Here is a 9,524-nt window from a genome sequence, read left to right on the forward strand (position 1 = left end):
TTTTTTTTTTTTTTTGAGACAGTCTTACTTTGTCACCCTCTGTAGATTGCCATGGCATCATAGCTCACAGCAACCTCAAACTCTGGGGCTCAAGCAATTCTCTTGCCTCAGCCTCTGCAGTCGCTGGGACTACAGGCACCCACCATAACGCCCAGCTATTTTTAGAGACAGGGTCTTGCTCTTACTCAGGCTGTTCTCAAACCTGTGAACTCAGGTGATCCACCCACCTCGGCCTCCCAGATATCTGTGTTCATTTTAAGTGAAATTGGTTTGTTCCCAAGTGTGGGAGTAAAATGTGTATTGCATAGAAGGCGCTCTCTATTTACTGTGTGGCTTCAAAGAATGGCATATTGGTAAGAACCTAACCCCTGTAGTGGGAGTGACCCAGGTTGCAAGTAGGGACGAGAAAGAATAAGGACATAGAGATGAGCTAAAGCTAAGGTTACATTCCAGCTGAAATACACATATAAGTTGCATGAATTTGGGCCAGTTATTTAACCATTCTGAGCTTCATTCTCCTCAACTATAGAATGGTTTTAACAATGCCTGTAGGCTCGGCACCTGTGGCTCAAGCAGCTAAGGCACCAGCCACATACACCTGAGCTGGCGGGTTTGAATCCAGCCCGGGTCTGGCAAATAACAATGACGGCTGCAACCAAAAGGTAGCCGGGCATTGTGGCAGGTGCCTGTAGTCCCAGCTACTTGTGGGGCGGAGGCAGGAAAATCACTTGAGCCCAGGAGTTGGAGGTTGCTATGAGCTGTGATGCCACAGCACTCAACCCAGGGCAACAGCTTGGGGCTTTGTCTCAAAAGACTAGTGGCACTATGGATTTCCCCTTCTTGAATAATAGCACCCCGAGTTTCAACTAGGCATAGTATGATAAGTTATGACACTGCATTTTGTAGCCGTCCTTGCAGGAAGGAGGGGTTGTATGACTAAATTCTGGTTAACAAGGTATAAAAGGAACTGTGAGTTCTGAGAATTCCCTTTAAAAGAGGGTGTACCCTTCTTTTTAATTCTGTATAATATTTCCTGGAATGTGGGTGTGATGACTGGGAATCTGAAATTTGAACCATGAGAATGAAGATTGCATTTTATGGATGGTAAAGCAGAGAACTGGAAGGAGCCTGACCACTTCATAGAGCTGGCGCACCAAACAGAACTGCTCAGCTGTGCTCATCTTTTACACGACAGACAATTGGCTTCTTTCTTTTTTTTTCAGTCTACAATGGGAGGGAAAGAGTTCTTTTACATCCCCCTGAACTTAATCCTAACAGATATACACATATAAGACATCTGTTAGGATATGTTATGTTATGCTTGGTTTTAAACCGTGTATGTAAATATATATATATATTTACTCTGTTAGGATTAATGAAAAACATGTTGTATACATATTAGATATACATATTACATACAACACTAATCCATATATAATGTTCATACACTATATATAATATTAATCAAAGGAGATAAAGTAACTCAATAAATACCTTCTGCAAAGTAGCCCCAAATAAAAGATGAATAGTGTGGTCCTAGGGATATCTGAATATTTAATCCTTGAAGGCGTCATTCATCTATTTCAAAACCAAAGAAAGTGGTCATTTAATCAACTGTATTACAACAGTTGTGAAGGTGTGAAGATGAGTTAACTGAAGGAAAATCCATAATGAGTGGTGCTAAAGAATAAAAAACCGTTATATAGCCTTTATTTTATTTTTTTAGTCTAACCCAACTGTCCACCGGGGGGAAAAAAAAAAACATTATATATTCTTTAAAAGATGGTTGCATTATGTATTCTACATAGAAACACACCTAGAGTAGAAAAGGATATTCTGCTAGCAACCAGAGCCTGATGAAATAATGCTTGTGACATGTTATTCCTTTTTGTTGCAAAGTTTTATTTATTTATTTACTTAGAGACAGTCTTACTATGTTGCCCTCGGTAGAGTGCCTTGGCAACACACACAGCTCACCAGTAACCTCAAACTCTTGGGTTTAAGCGATTCTCTTGCCTCAGCCTGCCAAATAGCTGGGACTACAGGTGCCCGCCACAATGCCTGGTATGATTTCCTTTCTATTACTATAGATTAGATTTATTTTTTTCTAGAGTTTTATATAAACAGGGTATACAATATGCACCCTTTAACATCATGCTTTTGTTCCCTCCATGTTATGACTGGGTAATAGTCCAGAAGTGATACAATTTGTTTATCCAGTCATTTGTTCATAGACATTTTCCTAAATAGTGCTATGAACATTCATGCACTAGTCTTCCAGTGGACATCTATTTTCATTGTCTGCAGATAAATATCTAGGAAAGGAAGTAGTGGATTATGTGGCAAAACTTTTATTAAAAACTGCCCCACTGGGTGGCACCTGTGGCTCAGTGGATAAGGTGCCAGCCCCATAAACTGAGGGTGGCGGGTTCGAACCCAGCCCCAGCCAAACTGTAACAAAAAAATAGCCGGGTGTTGTGGCGGGCACCTGTAGTCCCAAGTACTCGGGAGGGTGAGGCAAGAGAATCACCTAAGCTCAAGAGCTGGAGGTTGCTGTGAGCTGTGACGCCATGGCAATCTACCAACAGCGATAAAGTGAGACTCTGTCTCTAACAAACAAAACAAAACTGCTCCCCCTGTTTTTCAAGGGGCCATCATACAGGAAGACACAGAGCCTCCCTCTGAGAGGGTAAGCTAGAGGTTTGTTTCTTAAGTAAAATCATTTTCTCTTTCTATTATTAAAAAAGTTGATATAAGTGATAGATGAATGCAGTTTCACTTTACGAATTCAGTCATTCGAACAATAGAGAAACAGCCTCTCTTCTAGCACTCCCCCCTCCTAGTAACTAACAGCTTCTTTGGAAGGAACTTGCCTAGAGCACCTGGAGAGCTGCTCAGGCTACAGACCTGGGTCAGCAGAACAGGAGGAGGAGCAGGTGCCTGAGAGGGGGCTGGTCTGGAGAGAATGGGCTCTTTCACAGTTCCCCTTGGCTGGCTATGGGAGGATTACCTTTTAGCCTTTCAGGAATAATTTTGTTTGGAGAAGGGCTAGAGAAAAGATATTCTTTTCTCTAAAATGTACGGTGTTTGATAGATACAGGCAGATTCTTGCTTCTTGTTCTCATTTTCCTAGACTCCATTCAAACCACAGCCCTTTGGGCACATCTCAAAAGAGGTTTATGTTTCCTGTTTCTGTGTTCTGTTATACAGCCCAGACAGAGGTTCAGCAAACACTTGTTCTTTTTCTACAATACCTGCAAGATGTAAATATCACCCATTATGTATTCGCCTTTCAAAATGGTAAATTTGTCCTGATTTTATCTGTTCTGGGCAGGACAGAGATACGACAACTGAAAATTTTAGCACATTGACTGTTTGTCTTTTTCTTTTTAATTTTTTAAATCATGTTTGTAATTTTTATTTTGCAGTTGGCCAGGGCTGGGTTTGAACCCGCCACTTCCAGTATATGGGGCGGGCGCCCTACTCCTTTGAGCCACAGGCACCGCCCCTGTTTGTCTTTTCCTTTAAGAATGAGGCCAGCTGCAGGGGCTCACATCTGTAATCCTAGCACTGTAGGAGGCCAAGGGATGAGGATCACTTGAGCTCAGGAATTCCGTACCAGGCTGAGCAAGAGTGAGATCCTTCACTACTAAAAACAGAAAGATAGGTCAGGGCATGGTGGTGCACATTTGTAGTCTCAGCTACTTGGGAAGTCGAGGCAAGAGAATCATGTGAGCACAGGAGTTTGAGATTGCAATGAGCTACGATGATGCCACTGCACTCTACCCAGGGCAACAGAGCAAGACTGTCTCAAAAAACAAAACAAACAAAAAAATCCAACAAAAAACTTACACATAAATTCTTGGATTGCACGACACTTGTTTTCCCACAAGATAGGAGTGCACTGGGTTGCTCAGTTTTATGGCCACCTACTTTGATTTGGGGTGGAGGGTACAGGAACCTTTATGCACTCATTTATATGTTCATTCCATAAACACTCATTTTGAGTACCCACCATATTCCAGGCACAGTGTTAGATGCTGGTGATGTGATATACAAGACAGACAAGGGTGCCCTTAGGGAGCTTATGTCCTCGTTGAGGGAGGAGAGACAGGAGAATTACGGTGTGGTCACTGCTGTGCAGCAAGTCCATAGAACAACGTGCTAGAGAGTTAGCAACATTTCAACTGAAACTGAAGAATGGGCCACCCTTCAGGCAGAGCACTGCCAGGGTAATGACCTCCTTTGAGGTGGGAAAGCATTTGGTGACTTCGAGGGACAGAAAGCAGACAGTGTGACAGTAGCCAGATCACAATTGTGATAGAAGGAATTGGGATTTCATTCTGAGAGCAATGGAAAGTCATTGGAGGGTAAGCAACACAGGGATAATATCATCTGATAGAAAGCAAATTAAAAACCATAAAACATTGGGTTGCTAGGTGGAAAATGGGTTGTAAAGGGGTGTGGTGAAGAGTGGAATTAAACTCTTCTATCTCCCCAGTGACCTCTTAGCTGAAGCAAACAGCAGGAGTGGGAGACTCTTCACCAGAATCTTTCCTTCCTGGATCCCAGCACTGCAGGGGAAGTGCCAGGTGTGCTCAGAGAGAGCAGAGGGATGTGGGAGGACTTGGGCCTCAGCCCCCAAAGGTGAGGCAAGGTATTTTTCTCAGTCCCTTTTCAGACTTTTCCATAATTTGAGTGTGGTACCCTAGGCTACTGGAAGGTCCTACTTACATGGGTGATGACTAAATGATCTGGCCCTAGGACCCTGTGTCTCTAAGCCATATAGTCCCCTAACAGTAACTGGGGAAATTTTAGTAGATGTTACTAAAATGATAGTCAATAATGAAATGCGAGCAAATTGGCCGGATGCAGTGGCTCATGCTTATAATCCTAGCACTGTGGGAGGCTGAGGCAGGTTGATTGCCGGAGCTGAGGAGTTTGAGACTAGCCTGAGTAAGAATGAGACCTCTTCTCTACTAAAAGTATCAAAACTAGCTAGGAGTTGTAGCAGGCGTCTGTAGTCCCAGCTAGTTGGGAGGCTGAGGCAGGAGGATCACTTGAGCCCAGGAGTTTGAGGTTGCTTTGAGCTACTAAGAATAACAAAGTGAGACTCTGTCTCAAAAACAAGCAAAAATGTGATCAAATTACTTAATATCATTCCAAAAAAAAAATCAGCAAGTAGCAGGAAGAGGACCTTTAAACCAGAAAAGTAGCATAAAAAGGGAAATTTAAAAGCCCAGTCATCCCAGAAGACTTGATAAATTGTTTTGTCTCAAATATAGTTTGATATGTAAAAGAACATAAATATAGGCTCAGCACCTGTGGCTCAAGTGGCTAAGGCGCCAGCCACATACACCTAAGGTGGTGGGTTCGAATTTAGCCCAGGCCCGCCAAACAACAATGACGGCTGCAACCAAAGAATAGCCGGGCGTTGTGGCGGGCGCCTGTGGTCCCAGCTACTTGGGAGGCTGAGGCAGAAGACTCGCTTGAGCCCAGGAGTTGGAGGTTGCTGTGATGCCATGGCACTCTACCCAAGGGGACAGCTTGAGGCTCTGTCTAAGAAAAAAAGAACATAAATATAATACATTTCTTTTCTGAAGTAAGTTTGTGGTATGTAAGCAAAGTGTTTCGGGTAAAGGTATCATTTATTTCTCTAATGTAGTTCCTATCTAATTTATTCATGATACGATTTAACCATTTTTCAAATTTCAAAATAAGCAAACATTTAATTATAATTATTATCATCATTACTATTGTTTTTTTTTTTTTGTAGAGACAGAGTCTTACTTTATCACCCTTAGTAGAGTGCTGTGGCGTCACAGGTGCCGCCCTATTATTATTATCTTTTTAGAGACAGAGTCTCATTTTGTCACCCTCTATAGAGGGTGTGGCATCACAGCTCACAGCAACCTGCAGCTCTTGGGCTTAGGCGATTCTCTTGCCTCAGCTCCTGAGTAGCTGGAACTATAGACACCTGCTACAATGCCTGGCTTTTTTTTTTTTTCTTTGTTGCAATTTGGCAGGGGCTGGGTTTGAACCTGCCACCCTCAGTATAAGGGGCTGGTGGCCTACCACTGAGCCACAGGTGCTGCCCTTTTTTATTTTTTTTTTGAGACAGAGTCTCACTATGTCACCCTCAGTAGAGTGCCGTAATATCACGGCTCACAGCAACCTCAGCCTCCCGAGTAGGTGGGACTACAGGTGTCTATCACAATGCCTGGCTATTTTTTTGCTGCCGTTGTCATTAATGTTTAGCTGGCCTGGGCTGGGTTTGAATCCACCAGCCTTGGTGTATGTGGCTGTCTCTATAACCACCAAGCCAGAAACTTTTATTTCTTAAATGGAGTCTTGCTAGCTGAGCAGGCTGGTCCAAACTCCTGGGTTCAAGCAACCTTCCCTTCTTGGGCTCCCAGGTAGCTGGATTTATAGGGCATGCCCAGCTTAGCCAGGTTTTCCTTAATCTCATTTTTTAAATTTTATTTTAAGGAGAATAGATTGAAAGTCCATTCTTTCATCATAAACTAATGAAAGAAAAATTCTTGTCTACTCAGTGTAACTTAAACATCAGTACCCTCATGTCAATCCCAAATTTAAAAAAATTCTTGTCTATATACCTGTATGTGACTATATATACTTATAGCTGTATCTAAATCTATCTTCCCCAGCTAAATTTTTAAAAAATTATTAAATTATAGGCTTGGTGCCCATAGCACAGTGGTTACAGTGTCAGCCACATACACCGAGGCTGTTGGGTTCAAACCCAGCCCAGGCCAGCTAAACAATGACAACTGCAACAAAAAGTAGCCAGATATTGTGGTAGGTGCCTGTAGTCCCAGCTACTTGGGAGGCTGAGGCAAGAGAATCGCTTATGTGCAAGAGTTTGAGGTTACTGTGAGCTGTGATGTCACTGTATTCTACCAAGGGCAACATAGTGAGACTCTGTCTCCAAAAAAAAAAAAAATTATTAAATTATACATAAAATTTACCATTTTAACGTTTAAGTGTGTAGTCCAGGGCAGCGCCTGTGCTCAGTGGGTAGGGCGCCGGCCCCATATACTGAGGGTGGTGGGTTTGAACCCAGTCCCGACTGAACTGCAACAAAAAAAACCCCGGGTGTTGTGGCTGGTGCCTGTAGTCCTAGCTACTCGGGAAGCTGAGGCAAGAGAATTGCCTAAGCCTAGAATTTGGAGGTTGCTGTGAGCTGTGATGCGACAGCACTCTACCGAGGGCCATAAAATGAGACTCTGTCTCAAAAAAAAAAAAAATAGTGCGCAGTTCAGTGGCATTAAATATATTCATGTTGTCATGGATCCATCGTAACCCGTCCATCCCCAAGTGGGTTTTTATTTTATTTTTTTAATGTCATGAATATAAGAATAGAATGGAAATTTACCCTGGAAGTGAGAACAACGTAACCTAAAAATTGTACCCTCATATTAATTTGAAAAAAAAAAACTTAAAAAAAAAAGAATGTAAGAATAATTATCAGTAGAATTAGAAAACATGAAACTTCTCAAACTGCCATGGTATCTGGGAAAACTATTAAAGGTGGATCTTATTGTCTAGATACTTATATCCCACCCCCCACCCCCGCCCAGTGCCTAATAAAACCTATCTCTTTTAGGCAGCTCTCAAGGAGGAAACACCAGTAATAAGACAAAAGAAAACAAAATGAAGGTCAGGCGCGGCAGCTCACACCTGTAATCCTAGCACTCTGGGAGGCCAGGCTGGTAGATTGCCTGAGGAGTTCCAGATTAGCCTGAGCAAGACTGAGACCCCTGAATCTAAAAAAATAGCCAGACATTGTGGCTGACGCCTGTAGTCCCAGCTACTCGGGAGGCTGAGGCAAGAGGATGGCTTAAACACAAGAGTTTGACGTTGCTGGGAGCTACAAAGCCATGGCACTGGCTCGGTGCCTGTGGCTCAAGTGGCTAAGGCGCCAGCCACATACACCTAAGGTGGCGGGTTCGAATCCAGTCTGGGCCCGCCAAACAACAATGATGGCTGCAACCAAAAAATAGCCAGGCGTTGTGGCGGGTGCCTGTGGTCCCAGCTACTTGGGAGGCTGAGGCAGGAGACTCGCTTGAGCCCAGGAGTTGGAGGTTGCTGTGAGCTGTGATGCCACGGCACTCTACCCAGGGGGACAGCTTGAGGCTCCGTCTCAAAAAACAAAACAAAACAAAACAAAACAATAACGAAAGCTCACTATATCAGAATGGCTAAAGTAAGTGATATGGGATTCCCCAATTCGGAGTTGGACAGGGACCCCCATTTTCTATGCCTGGGCAAACAGGCTTTTTTTTTTTTTTTCAGTAAGCACTCTTTGAATACAAGCAAGATGGGAGAAAAGCAGTATTGCCAGTATTTTGTGTAGGCAGACCCCTCCTGAGGTGGAGGTTATATACCCTGTGGCTTTGCCCAGAGCTAGAGGGACTGTATCTATTTGTTAATGCACTCATTCCACATAGGGAAGATGTTTTCTGTTGGACAGCTCCTGGCCAAGGGTGATTTTTGTTCCTAAGACCTCCCTGTTTACAAGCTATATATAACCCCCCTAGACAAAAGACCCAGGCCGGCCTTCCCACTCGGGTCTCCTCCCTCCACTGCCAGAGGTTCTGTTGCCCTTCATGCCTTCTGTATTCCTTTCTGTCTAATAAATTCTGTCCTGGCACTGATCTGTGAGGTCTGAGGATTCATTCTTGGAATCTCCAAGATCAAGGACCCACTGCAGAAGGAAATTCTGTTGATTTATTTATTTAACTTATTTTCTGTCAACATATTGAACAGCGACAACACCAAATGTTGGTAAGGATGGGGAGAAACTGGATCACTCACACATTGTTGGTAGGAATTTAAAATGTTACAGCTACCCTGGGAAATAGTTTGGCAGTTTCTTAAAAAACTAAATATGCAAGACTCATACAGTTCAAAAATTACTTAATGTACAAACCTTGTATGTAAGTGTTTAGAGCAGCTTTGTTAAACACCTAGGTATCTTCCAACAGGTAAATGGTTAAACAAGCTCTCGACACATCCATACTATGGAATCTACTTAGCAATAGAAAGACAAAATCTGCTTGTCTTGTTTTCTGGTTCCCTTTCTTGGCATTTGCCCTGGACTTGTGAGGGAAGCCTTGTCCTTGTTCTCTTTCTGAGCCCCAGGAACCGTGAACTGTGTCAGCTTACCCGAAAACATTTCTGACGACACTCCTAAATCTGTCAGAGGGGCCTGCTGTTTGTCAGCCTGTGTGGGAAGTAGTGCAAACATTTCCTTAGCAGACTTCCTGTGATATTAAGTGGCTAAAGTTGGTAAGAAGGACGGTAGTGAATTACAACATGAATTGAATTACAACATGAATTCCCATGAGAGAAACTATGAGAAGACGAAATAGAATTTAGAGTTCTGTGTTATAGCTCCAAAGTGTGGGAAGAAGTCAGTGGGGCAGAGGTCAGTAAACAGCTCGTAAGGACATTTGCAGCATTTTGAGATCTTGTTGTGATTTCGTCCTCTCCCCTGCCCC

Source organism: Otolemur garnettii, unplaced genomic scaffold (assembly GCF_000181295.1).
Source record: "Otolemur garnettii isolate 467f Iridium unplaced genomic scaffold, OtoGar3 scaffold00169, whole genome shotgun sequence".
NCBI lineage: Eukaryota > Metazoa > Chordata > Mammalia > Primates > Galagidae > Otolemur > Otolemur garnettii.